Source organism: Pholcus phalangioides, unplaced genomic scaffold (genome assembly GCF_987345545.1).
Source record: "Pholcus phalangioides strain wild (caught in Gottingen) unplaced genomic scaffold, Ppha-v1.0 ptg000042l_1, whole genome shotgun sequence".
Taxonomy (NCBI): Eukaryota; Metazoa; Arthropoda; class Arachnida; order Araneae; family Pholcidae; genus Pholcus; species Pholcus phalangioides.
Genome location: NW_028301628.1, coordinates 29,023,289 through 29,037,301, shown reverse-complemented (window position 1 = coordinate 29,037,301; position 14,013 = coordinate 29,023,289). Strand labels below are relative to the sequence as shown.

Here is a 14,013-nt window from a genome sequence, read left to right as displayed (position 1 = left end):
AGACAAAGGCAAGCAGATGAAAAAATATTTCGAGAGATATAAACCAGTCTTTATTCACTCGCACAAAAAGGTTCGTAGAGTTACTTTGTCATCTAAAATCATCACAAACACTTGACATAACTAATAGCAGTGAAAAATGCGAATTTTTTCCATGAAACATCCGACATAATGTTCTGTCATAAACATTGATGGGTTGAAGGAACTAAAAATTCTTCTAGGGAAAAAGCTCTCATGGCAAATATATTCACATTCAAATAATATTAACAATTAATACAGTTGAATACCGTTATAACGAAAATCTCGTTTAAACGAACACTTTTCTAATCCTCCAGATTTGTTTACACTTGAACAATACAAAACAAAATCGAATTCCTTTATAACGAAGTGATTTCTCCGGTCTCTTGGAGTTCGTTATAACGGGATTCGACTGTACTTTAAAAGTTTAAGAATCGAGCGGTATAGAACAACATAATAATATAGCGAAGATAAAGTTATTAGAAAATAATGCAATAAATAACCCTTTTGTGTGTACAGTAAAAACGAAACACAAACATGAAATTAAATATGAAGTTTTAAAAGTTTTTGATTAGTGATTATCTTTACAATTAGCACATTTTTCTTCATCGTGTATTGTTAACCAAGTATCTAAATCTACATTAATGAATATTTTCAGATGAATACATTACGGTCGAACAGAGGTTGAACATTCTTCTCGGCTCGTTAATCTTCGTGGAAGTTCTATGTATTTTTAATCAGCCGAAAGAGTAGCGGTTAATCAGTTTAATTTTAAGAACCACAATTCGGGGAAGCTTCAATAGCCTCAATTAAGTTGTTCTGAAGCTAATTAACATAGAAAACATCCAATTCCGCGAAATTTCGGACCAATTACCGGTTATGTGGATAAACGCGCCATCATGGAATGAAAATAAATAATAATAAAGTTCCGATATTTTTCTCACATCTGACGTAATTCACCTGCAGTTCTTCTCACGGATCTCCATTGGTTCAAAAAGTTAAAGCATCAAGTTTTTACCGAAGACGTCAGGGATATCGATCCGAGGTATTTTTTCCCTGGAATTTCCGAGAATATCCCTAAGGATAGGGATTTTCTAGCATCCCGGGATGAAAGAGATCGGATGCGAAGACTTTCACCTCGTCGTCATCATCGTATAACTTGTTTTGTCGAGTATCTGTGAAGATGCTACTGGGTAAAAACTTATGATTTTCACATTTTGAACAGAAAATATACGCATATATCCAGTACAGTGTGTGTGAGAGAGAAATCAAATGTTTTTTCTTTATTTCGGCGTGAAAACAAAGGTAAGGTAATTTTTTTTCGTTTCAAAAATTAAATTATATCTTCAAAAAAGACTTTGTAATTTTTGTAAATTTGTGAATTTCGACTGTCGAAGTTATTATTATTTTTTTTTAATGTTTCGTAGCTTAGTAGAGATGATTTGGTCACTCCCCTTTGTTGGTCTGCACAAGTTTTCTCTATGTTGACTGTTTTCTAGCAATTAGAAGAATTAATAAAATAATTCTAAAGAATTAAATTAAAATAACTGAATTAAATAAGGAAGCTGAAATTAGAATTGAATTGGAAATGTTCTGAGACGGACCAATTAGGTCCCTAACAATTTCAGACTATATGTTTGTTTTGTTCTATTGCCTTTATTTTGCATATAATTTGTATTCATGTACTGACGAGTGTTTTTTTGCTAAAGAAAAGAAAAATTGAATGAATTTAAAAAGTTGAAAATAGAATGAATTTAAAAAGTTGAAATTAGAATTAAAATAAAAAGTTGAAATTGGAATTAAAATAAAAAGTTGAAATTAGAACTAAAATCAAAGGTTTAAATTAGAATCAAGTGAAAAAGTTTATAAATTAGAATTGAATTAAAAGGTTTAAATGAGAATCAAAATCAAATAGTTTAAATTACAATCAAATTAAAAAATTGAAATTAGAATTAAATAATCGAAAATTAACCCTCTAAGTCCGGTGTATATTTAAATATACATTGCCAGTACATGATTGAAAAACCAATTTTATCAATTTCCTTTTCTCAATTCTTTTAGTGTTTTAGAAATTACATATTTTAGTGTTACTTCAGAACAAATACTTCTATATATATAATTTTCTATCTAGAAAGAGTTGATTCCTTGTCGGTGTCATTTTTTGAGAGATGCCGAAACTTTACAGATGTATAAAGTCACAACTTCTTTTTGAGGGAACTTGAAATAAAATTCAAAGCGAAAACTATTCAACTTTGCTAAGCAAGATTTTATCTCTCTCTGCTCTTAAATAACATCAAAATAAAAGAAAACTGCAGTAGCCTACATTTTACCCTAAATTCACCTCTGTAACTAATTAAAATGTTTACACTAATCAATTGAATTGATTAGTCACTGATACATTGCGTATCCATTAAAAATATGCTAACAGCACCAATTTACATCCGTATTTGTGAGGAAAACACGTTTTCTTCAGCGCATTTTAATGACGTTGAACCATAGAGGGTAAAATTAAGAAGTTATAGAATTAAATGAGGAAATTAGCTATTTCTGACCTAGAAATTCTAAGCGTAATAACTAAAGTATTTGACTTTTACAGCCAATTCTTCGTGAAGAATTATACCAATTAGCATTGCATATTGCAGTTACGTTCTTTGGTGATAGATTGCAGCGTTTTACTGCTCCTTCTTCGTTGTATGGGATCAACTTAATTCTCTTCGTTGATATGTAGTAACATAACCGTTCTGATTTCTGATCGCATGTGAAATTTTCGAAAATTACACAGGTGTTTATTGCGCATTTAAATCATACCAATACTGATTTTTATTTCTCATATGATCAGAGAATGATGCACGTGAATTGTATTTTTGAATTGAAATTTTTTTTTTTTTTTAAGTTGAATATTTTCCTGAAAAAACGTCAAATCTTGCCAATTAGAATCGTTTCCGAAATTTAGAGAATTAAAATTAATGTGGGGAATTAAAACTAAAGAATTAAATTTTTGAATTAGAAGCATATAAATTAAACTACAACTATAAATTAAATAAAACTAGAACTGCAGAATTAAATTGGGAAATACAAAACAAAAGAATAAAATTAATAAATTATGGAATAAAATTAATAAATTATGGAATAAAATTAATAAATTATGGAATAAAATTAATAAATTATGGAATAAAATTAATAAATTATGGAATAAAATTAATAAATTATGGAATAAAATTAATAAATTATGGAATAAAATTAATAAATTATGGAATAAAATTAATAAATTAATGAGTTGAGTGAAGAAATTAATACTAAAGAAATAAAATTAAATTAACTGTAAGAGATAAATTAAGAGAAAATAAAGAATTTTGAAATTTTGTTCTTTGAAATTGTTCGGTACGTAGAGAGTACATACAGTACATGGTTACTACTAAACCCTTTCAAACCCTGGTGCCACAAACGTGTGAGTTGCTTTGTCCTCACTCACTATAAATTTTTTTCTTTTGATCTCGGGGAGTTAAACCTTGACTAACAGGATGGCGTAAGTTTTGAGATGGAAATATTGTGAATATGAACTTTGGGGGCTTTAATCAGAGGCCAACACTCAAAGTTCCACTTTCAGGGGGGGATTTAAGATGGCTTCCAGGAGAAGGTGCCTCCGGGATAAGTGTGATATATACATAAAATTTAGCAATAAAATCTTGAAAAAAATGCATGTGAAGATGATATGAAGCATCTCGATTGAAAAAAATTTGAATGAAGTGAATTGTTCCTTCACAAAATAGATGGAAATTTGAAAAAAAAAATTGAGAAAATGAAGATTTGGCTGACATTTATGTTTTCAATGCATTTTCAATGCAAAAAACATTTTGAAAATTCTATAAAATAAATGCTCGGATCTGAAAGAGTTAATGGAGATTGGTTCAGGATCGTGGATCGGTATAGAGAAAATGCACTCAGATGTAAAATCCATATTTTGTGATGTGCAATGGATAATGACTAAAAATTTTTACTGTATGGAAAATTATATCTGCATATTTATATAATTCATACTCAAAATTCATACCTTCAGGGAAAAATTGATCATTTTTGTGGCAATTGACCAATTTCTTGCTCATTCCGAATGGCAGTTTTTTTTCTGCTCATAGAAAGGTTGGTGCGCTAACCTCTGGGTGTGGGACTCCCTACGGTAGCAATCTTTTTTCTGTGGTCATGTCACCGTTTCTGTTGTACCCCTGTGTTAGGAAAGTTTGTGACAAGGGCGAACCCGGTATCGAACTCGCGACACTTCTAAACACCCTTTGGCCCTTTAAGCGAGTATCTTATCGAAATGGACTATCGCGCCCTCTGGGGTGGGGGGGGGGAAATCATATATGCAACGAAACTCGAATACTCAAGAGACCGGGCAAACGTATCGTTATAAAGAAGTTTTGCTATGTATATACACTATTACTTAACCGTACATGTCAGGGGCGTATGCAGGATCGACCTTTAGAGGAGACAAAAAAAAATCATGGGGGACACAAAGCCTTTTTCCCCAAGAAATTTTGAGTTACCACCGTTGAAAATCATTTAAATCAACAGGTATTGCTTAATATACCGTATAAAGAGTATTACCTTTCGATCAATTGATCATTTTTATCACACCACGGTCATTTGCTGCTCACGACGGCTAATTAGACCGGGACCTACAATTTATCGCCGATCCCGAACGGCAGGTTTTTTTTATACTCATCGAGAGGTTGGTGCGCTAACTCCTCGATGGGGAACTCCCTGCGGTAGCAATCTTTTTCTGCGGTCATGTCGCCGTTTCTGTGTATCCCTGTGTCAGGAAAGTTTTCTAACCAGGACGACCCGGGTATCGAACTCGCAACGCCTCTAAACATCCTTTGATACTTTAGGCGAGTATCTTATCGACCTGGGCTCATACGCGCCCCTTTTATTACTTTCGATATTCCAATTTTTTCACCGAAATATATTTTTATCTAATTTTTCGTGGGCTTGGGGGGGAAGGCACGGGCTTCCTGAGCACCCCCCGCTTACGAATCGGTTACGTGCAGAAACGTAATGAGTGCGGGTGTATATGCGTGGCCCTAAGACATTCATATTATATGAACTATGCTGGTGTTGCCACTTTCTTCTATATTTTTAAATAAATATGGCAGATGCCAGAATTTTCTTGTTACGTAAGTTGAAGGTTTGCCTGCTCAAATGGGAGAAATTTACCGTAACTCAGAGGTCTTCAACCTTTTCCCAGTCGGGAGCACCGCCTGTACCCTTCATCAAAAGAAGAGCACCCTTTAAAATACGAATGCGTGAAATGACGCTATTTCAATCCTTGAAAAAAATTTCTCTAATGTGTATAATTGGAATGTTGATCAAGTGTTTGTGAGCACGAAATCCGACATGAGCATCGAACACTTTGTGTACTTCAGGGAGAACCATGGTGCTCGCGAGCAACGGGTTGAATATGCCTGTTGTAAGTGTATCTCAGTGTCGGTGACCGATGACTAGATTATAAAATGAATATTTTTATATAATTTATAAACACATTTCTGTTTTGTCGGTGAACTTTCATAAAACCAATTATTAACAAAACCATTACCGTTTATCATCCATATCCCGTATTAATATGCATGACATGATTATTCATACATTTTGAACCAAACTAGTTTTCCGTCAGTATAAATCCCTTAAACAAGACTTCGGTGTTGATAAATATTTATTATCCTATAAAAACTTAAAATATAAGAGAATTTAAGCTCAGTTACGGCTGGGATTGGACGGGATGTACATCAGCAGTAATACACTGGCTATTTTTCCATCAATGCCTTGTACATTTTGCAACGAAAAATGCTCTAGAAACTTGGGAACATATCTTCCTTCATTACCGATCTTATAACTACTACAGATTAAAACATTTTGATTGCCCTATCGCTAATAATGGCAGAATTTCTTAAACACTACGAAACTAATTATGGAAAATGATTTTTCTTCCTGTCAGATGTAGTAAGATTTAGAAATTTATTTCAACTCAAATACAAATACAACGCCACAACAGGCAAAATGCCCAACGAGGTTGCTGAGAGAGGTGGCCGAGATGGCCGAGGCTCTGGGGGATTTGATTCGTGTAATGTAAGTCGATGGCCCATGGTAGAGCAGCACGCCCTAAAGATAGAAGGCTTCTGCACTGTTTGCCATAAACGTCATTCAGACTACCTAGAAAGTTTGCCACATTTTGAAACAGCATCCTATTTCGTTTCTTCTTATTTTGGCGTAGAATCTCCCTGATTGGCTAACAAATACCGCATAGCGATGAAATGTGGTAGAAATCGCCAATTCTGAGCCTGATCATTTCTTTTCCTCACAACGATGATATTGGCACGAGCAGGGAATTTTTTTCCCTGTATATTCTGGGGGAAAGTGGACTACTTACTGACGTCACAAGTAGAGTGAGGAGCCTTTCTATCTCTAGGAGGTGCTGCGTGGAGTCGGAGCATATGTGCATATGTGTATGTTGTATATGAGTGTATATGTGTGTGTGATTTGTATATTCTTTGTATATTAATGTAAATCATTATACTTACTACATATGTCAATGTGCGTTGTAAATGGTTCTGAATTTTTTTTGTCACGTGGCTGCTTTGCGAATGGTTTCTAATCATGAAATAAATATTCTATTCTATTAATATGTATGTACGTTACGGTAAAAATGAAATACCGGTAATTTTGCATGATCATTTAATCGTTTCAGTAAGTTTTATAAATTTACATTCATCACTGTTACCGACGGTTATGCACAGTTCCTAAATGAACTTGGTAAGCTCTATAAATACGGAAGCCCATCATGCGGAGAGAAATATCACTTTAATTAAACCACTTCTCAATTTTCTCCGTATTTTTTGCCATAATATTTGAATTAAGTTTAAATGAATGCAAAGAAATTAGATGATGAAGCTAAAAAAGATGCTCGTAAATAAATAGGGATGCCAAACATACTAAAATACGGCAAACCGATATAAAAGCATATATCCCCGTAATAATCAAATTAATATACAGGGTGTTCTGTAAGTGCTGATGCGACCTTTCTCTTCACCAATCGTCCATTGTGGAGGTATAATTCCAGTTTAAAAATCGCTCAAAAGGGTTTTCAAAAATTGTCCTGCGCCAATTTTTAAAGTAAAAATACAGTGTGTCACAAAATAAAAATAAAAAAACAGTTTTTAAACGGTCCCCCCCTTTCTTCTTACTTCTAATTAGTCCTGTTGCCCTGTCTCTCCTGAGGCTGACAGGAAAAAAAAAATCCATGCTTCTAAGTGCAATAGTCACCATGATATTTTTTAATTCAAAAATCGAAGAAAAGTTATGAAAGAACAGCAGAAACTACGGACACAATGATCTTTCCCCCTCATTTATGCTGTCCTTTCCCAAATTTCCTCCGTTTTCGAATTCGAATACCTCAGTGATTATTGCACTTAGAAACGTGGACATTTTTTTGTTGGCCTCAGGTGATACAGGGCAACAACTTTCCAATTGGAAGTTAGAGAAAAGGGTCGCTTTATCGCTTTCAAAACTGATACAGAATAATTTTTGAACGCCTTTCGAGCATTTTTTAACTGGAATTATACCTCTATGATGGACGTTTGATGTGATAAAAAAACCGCATCAGCACTTACAGGACACCCTGCGTAATACACTACCAATAAAAAAATATCATGGTTTTCTATCTGAATATGGATAGCTTCTCAATTCCCCCCATTCTAAGCATCGAATTTCTTTTTTTAAACATTCTAATTGTGTTAGAATTCACGATAGCCGGAGGTAAGCTATTCCATTTATTCCCTGCGACACCATAACCTGAAGTTTTCCCCTTACTAAACGATTCTAGTGTCCACTTGTCGAAGCAGTTGATTGACGGTGTATTAATAATTCATGTTCCATCCTGTCCATACCGTTAAAAAATTTAAAAACGTTGATTATATCCTCCCGACACCTACGTTCTTCCGATGCCAACATATTCAAGAAATCGTCTTCAATCATAGCTCAAGGCTTGTTTTGAAGTTAGTTTTCTGTGGTTCCCAACTTCAAGGCGCGAATGCGAGCCGATATCCCCCTTTAAAAAGTCACGCCCCAAAGAGCAACAGACCTACAAAAAAAGTACAAATTTAATTCAATCATTACATATCATTCACCTCTGAAATATAGATGGCAGCTTTGAAAAAAAACAAACACAACACTACATACGCACTCAGACTGTGAGGTACACACACAGTTACACTTGCGGCCCGGCACAGCTCACTAGGTAGTAAATCGCCCATAGATGGTGATAGACCGGAGTCGTGATTAGTGTGAAAGGAAGAAAGCTCAAGGCTTGTGTGTGTGCCAATAAGAGGACGCGTAGCTCTTCTCTGCACCCCACTCAACCAAGTCTATGCCCTTCTGTACGAGTATATGGTCTTTCTTTCAAATCGAGTACAACTCAGGTCTATCACCATCTATGGGCGATTTACTACCTAGTGAGTTGTACCGGAAGTGTAACTGTGTATGTACCTAACAGTCTTAGTGCGTAGGTAGTGTTGTGATTGATTTTTCAGTGCCGCCATCTATATTTCAGAAGTGAGTGACGTGTTATGATTGAATTGTTTGTAGGTCTGTTGCTCTCTGTGGCGAGACTTTTTTTTTTAAAGGGGGGATCGGCTCGCATTCGCGCCTTGAAGTTGGGAACCACAGAAAACCAACTTCAGCCGACCACCACTGTGCCGGCGGTGGGGTTCGAACCTGGGACCTCGCGACGCGAGTCCGTCACTATGACCACTCGACCACCACAGCGGCAACGGGTATGGTCTGCAAAACCTCACGGCGGACTCCAGTCCAGGACGAACTAACCCCCGGAAAAGTAAGGAAGAAATAGTATCATAAAAGATTTACGATAGGCAAAAAAAAAATTTACGTTACTATTTCTCGTTAAATATTGGATTTATTTATTTAGCCAACGAGCTATCAATAGCTAGTTTTACGTTTAACCACCCTAAATATATTTCCTGTTTATTGATCCATTTCGGGAGCGCCAAATAAGTACAAAAAAAAAACCAAACAACAGAAAAATGTGATTCCCGCACAATGCTTTTGGGTGGGGAGATCGATGCTAGAAGCAAAACACACGGAATGTTTCAACGAGAAATTTTCCACTCAATCGCTTCTTTCTTTCTATATATATATATATATATATATATAATAGAAACTTCTGCCTCTAGATATACGTACGTAGAGCAGAGAAAGAAATGATAATATAAAATAAGAAGTAAAATAAGCTTTCTTACTTAAAGAGGAACGGTATTTGTGTTTTCATTCTGGGGGAATTCCCCTGAACTCGTAAAAACCTTTTCCTTCGCAAATAGTTCCTACAAATTTTCAGGAGAGTGTTTTGTTTATTTGTTTTTCTCCTCCATCCACAAGTGGAACTATCAGGAAAAGGGAAAAATGTCTTTTTCGGAATCTTTCAGCAACCAATACCGGCTAAATTAACTCTCTTCTCTTCACGAAAAGAGGAAAGATACTCTATGTATAACATACTCACGAGGTATATATTGCCTTCTTTATAAAATTGAGAAATGTAGTTGCAATTGCCTTTTTCGTTGCTACGGAACGAGATTATTAACTTTCCGAATGGTATTTGGTAGATGTATTTGTGAATTAAAGGGTTTTATATTTTTTATCAAGGTGAAAAAGACTGAAAACAAATTTGGTAGCCATTGATTTATTTCAATTTTTTTCTTTACGTAGTTATGTGTTTGATGTGGATATGAGTATAGTTACACGAATACAGTGGAACTTCGGTTAATGAGTTTTGTTCCGGGAAAGTGTTCTTTATCCGAATCGTTCGTATAAGTTTCCAAACCTTTTTTTGTCCCATCGCCCCCTTCTTCAGAATTTTTTTTCTCCCAGCGCCCCCTTCCCCAACGCAATCTAACCTAATGGAATCCTATGCTATACCCGTAGTTTCTACCGCCCCCTTGGAACATTTCATTGCCCCCAGGGGGCGTTAACGCCCACGTTGGGAAAATGATGCTTTTCATTACTTTTTTTAACATGGCGCCACGTTTCGGTGAGAATTTTAACTGAGGGCACAAACTTTATTCCTATTTGTAATGACCTATGAATAATCGATTAAGTTTCCAAGTACATTAACTATCCAACGCAGCGACATCGTCAAAATTTCAACTGCGTTCGACAACGATAGTGACCATTATGCATGAGCTCCAGGCGTGTTTGTCTTCGGGAACAAATGCAAACGCCACTCGGAGAACTATTTGGAAGTACATTCTTTCAGAAAGGAATACCTTGAGCTAGAAAGCACTTCAGTAAATGAGGTCTTTTGATCGCAGATATAGGAGGATGCAGACACACACCGATATCTTTCCTGAAGAGGTTTCTATACTTCACTTTACAAATGCCCTCGTTAGGATTTCGAGCTTTTGTACAAACTAATTGAGTATTCCTCTTTCGTCCCTGACAAGTAAAATACAATAAATGCGACAGCTGAGTTATTTCGGTAAAAGAATTTAAAGGTGAACCATCAGTGTAATTAAAGGCCAGGGCCGTAACTACGCTGCGGCAACAGGGGGCGCTGCCCCGAGCTAAGTGGGACAATCACAAACATGTACACTTATTTTGCATGTTAATAACCTTTTCAACGGCTTCCTACTCCGAGAAAAAATCTGACCGGAGCCTCGAGTAGGCACTCTACAGTCATGAATAACGCTCATATAGAATGAAGTACAAGTACACATGTAAGTTGAAATGAACTTGAAAGCTGAATATAATTGTCGAACCACACCACACAATATTAACCAGCGACACAGGCAGCTGAAATATGTAGTGTGGTACATATTAATTATAGTTTATGTTTTATGTTCAAAACTGATATAAAATTAATAAAATCGATAGCGAAATAGAGGATTTTATTACAATTTGAATTTGCAAAAGAAAAATTGATGATTAAAAAACAAAGAACCTGAATGCACGATGGTGAAGTAATAATTTTTTGCAGAAAATTTACTAATTTGGAAAGTTGAAAATCATCAAGGCAAGCGTCCGGAATCTTCATCGGGGGGGGAAGGGCACCCCGACTCTGGTCAGAGGCAAAACATTTCTGAGTCGAGTGCTTTGTTTGGCTTTGCTCCGAAGCGTTTTGCTCCAACCAGTGTCGGGGAGTGTCCGTCCCCCACGGTGTAAAGCCCAGACGGTGGCTTTGATGGTTTTAAACTTTTAAAATTTGTAAATTTTCATATTCTGAGGAAATTTATTACTTCACTATCATGCATTCAGGTTCTTTGTCTTCTCATCGTCAATTTTGCTATTAGCATTTTGAAAATTCAAATCTAAGAACTGTAATGTCATCGTGGGTGCGGTAGCCCAGGTCGATAAGATACTCACGTGAAGTACTAAAGGATGCTTAGAGGTGCAGCGAGTTCGATACCCGGTTCGTCCTCGTCAGAAACTTTCTTGACACACGGGTACAACAGAAACGGCGACGTGACCGCGGGAAAAGATTGCTACTACACAGAGTCCCACACCAAGGGGTTAGCGCGCCAGGCTCTCGGTGAGTATGAAAAAAAGCCTGCCCTTCGGAATCGACAATAAATTACAGTTCTTGGTCTAATTAGCCCTCGTGTGCAGAAAATAACCGTGGTATGACAAAAACGATGAAATAATGTCATCAATTTTTCTACCGACTTTATTAAATTTATATCCAGACATCGCTAAACCCTATTCAAAATGCTAGATGTGTATTAATGAAGAAGGCTTTCTTTCGATTTTTAGCCGGTGCGATGTAAGGAGAAAACAACTTTACCAAATATCTGGGCTTGTCAATGCGAAATCGAGAGACTTTTAAATCTTTCTCTACTGACAGTATTTTAAAGTGCCATTAATTTTTTAACCCCGTAAAACATCCCTTACATACGTTGTTAGGTGTTGGTATTTTGATATACATATATAAAGGCTGCGTAACACTACTTTACGATTACTAGATGACAGCAAAAGTATGGGACCTGTGGTTTTTAAAATATGTTTTATTAACATTTAGTTACATTATTGTTCCCCAAACATTTTGGTCCATGGCCTCCGTTCTTCGAAAATCTTTTCTTCTCATCGCTCCCTCATTGCGATCTCTTTTAAAGCGAGCTTTCTCTTTCTAACTGGTGAAGCTTCTACTGCTCCTGGATCTTTCCATCGCCCCACGGGGGAAATATTGCCCACTTTGGGAAACACAGAGGTAGATGTTTCACCCCTGTAAAAGTGTTTACTGCATCGCACTTTTGGGTGAAACGCTGCTTTTACAAAATGTTCCCGGAAGCCGGGAACGCACAGTAAAAGTTTGATGGAAGATCTTTTAAAAAACTTGAAGAAAAAAAATCCAGGAGGCCTCTTGATTACTTTCTCTCGAATGTAACAATACGATTAGGTTGAATTTCTCAAGTGTCCTAAAAAGAACTTTTGTAAATCTTTCATAGTGTAATACCGGCCAAATAAATGTGTAAAACAAATTACAACTTGTTTAATACATTTATTTGGCCGTTTGAACTCGTTATGTTCCAATAGAAAACAAAAACATACAGTGCCACATATTGATACTGAGACAAAACTACATGTACAGAATTTATAAATTTATCATAAAAAACGAAGAATGGTTAGTAAAACATGAAAATAGAACATTGAATAGGTATAGAAATATTTATCAAGTGCCTAAGAGTAACAAAACATCATTTCAAAAAGTTTTGTTACACCGCACCGAAAATAATGAACTTCATCTACTCTAGTAATTACACAAATAGTAATAAAAATACAGATTACAATGTCTTTATTATGATCAAAAATACAGATGTTAATAAAATACATTGAAATAAATTATTGCACCAATGCATATTAATTAAATACTAAAATACATCTAATGAAGAAAAGAGCTGTTGCTGAGGGAGAAAATCATGTAATAAAAATCATATAGGCCTGCTGGAAGGACTTCATAGTCCCTTGGGGCTACATAGTGTATGTATTATATGTGTGTGTGTTTTGTGTCGTGTAACATATGTTTGTATTTGTATATTGTATTATGTATTTGTATATTGTATTATATATTTGTATATTGTAATTTGCTGTTTGTTCGTTTTAATTAAAAAAAAAAACAAAATAACTTTCTTTGCGGTAAAATAAATAATTCATTATTATGATAGAATAAGACAACCAAAAGTATTCTTATGGGCATTGTATAATATATTTCATCATGTATATATATTGTTTTAATTGCATTTTTAATTGGGATTGATGTATTTTTGAAATATATGACATCCATATTTATTATGGGCATTTTGCCTGTTGTGGCGTTGTATTTGTATTATTTGAATATCATCATATTTGAATTGGTTATGTTTAATTTTTGTTGTAAGCGTGTAGCCCTTACATTACTTTCAAGATGCAAGTTCTTGTGGCGCAACCACCATAAGAGTTTCCAGAACGCCCTCTCTGTAAAGAGGGTTCATTTCGATTCAGGGGAAAAAAAAAGAATTGTCCCGGGTTGCTAGTACGCTCGCTGTCTTGGCGCGAATCGGTTTTCTTCGCCAAGTCGATTCTGTGGTTCCGTCGTTTTGTTTCGAAACGTGTCTTTTAAATCTTTTACGGCCGGGTTTTTTTTGCCTCAAAGTAGACTCATCCAAACGTTTTGACTATTTTTTGTCATTTTTTTTCTCATCATTCTCCTCACCAATACGACCGTATTCCTCTACAGAGTTTCAACTACAATCGCAGGTTGTTGATTATTCCCGTCGCAGTGGAGGCTCTGTGTGTTTTCTGTGTGTCTATATTGCACATTCCGTAAAAAGGAAAGGGAAACAAAACCGCCCAGCACTGTGGACGGAGGCTTTGTTTCTTCGTTTCCCGTCACATTGGAGGTGCTGTATATATATTTTGTATATATTGTGTATTTAGACCATTCTCGAATCTCTCCCACTTCAAAAT

General features: G+C 35.6%; 1 protein-coding gene across 2 annotated transcripts in view; it reads left to right on the top strand.

Annotated features, from left to right (window-relative positions):
• The first annotated feature begins 1,169 nt into the window (after window positions 1-1,169).
• LOC149064754 (orexin receptor type 2-like) overlaps window positions 1,170-14,013 on the top strand; it is a 129,565-nt gene continuing 116,721 nt past the window's right edge. The window contains exon 1 of one of the 2 annotated variants that reach the window (XM_089255165.1): window positions 1,170-1,320. The gene's annotated coding sequence lies outside the window, so the exon portion shown is untranslated. The remainder of the gene's footprint in view (window positions 1,321-14,013) is intronic. The other variant, XM_089255166.1, reaches the window with a different exon arrangement.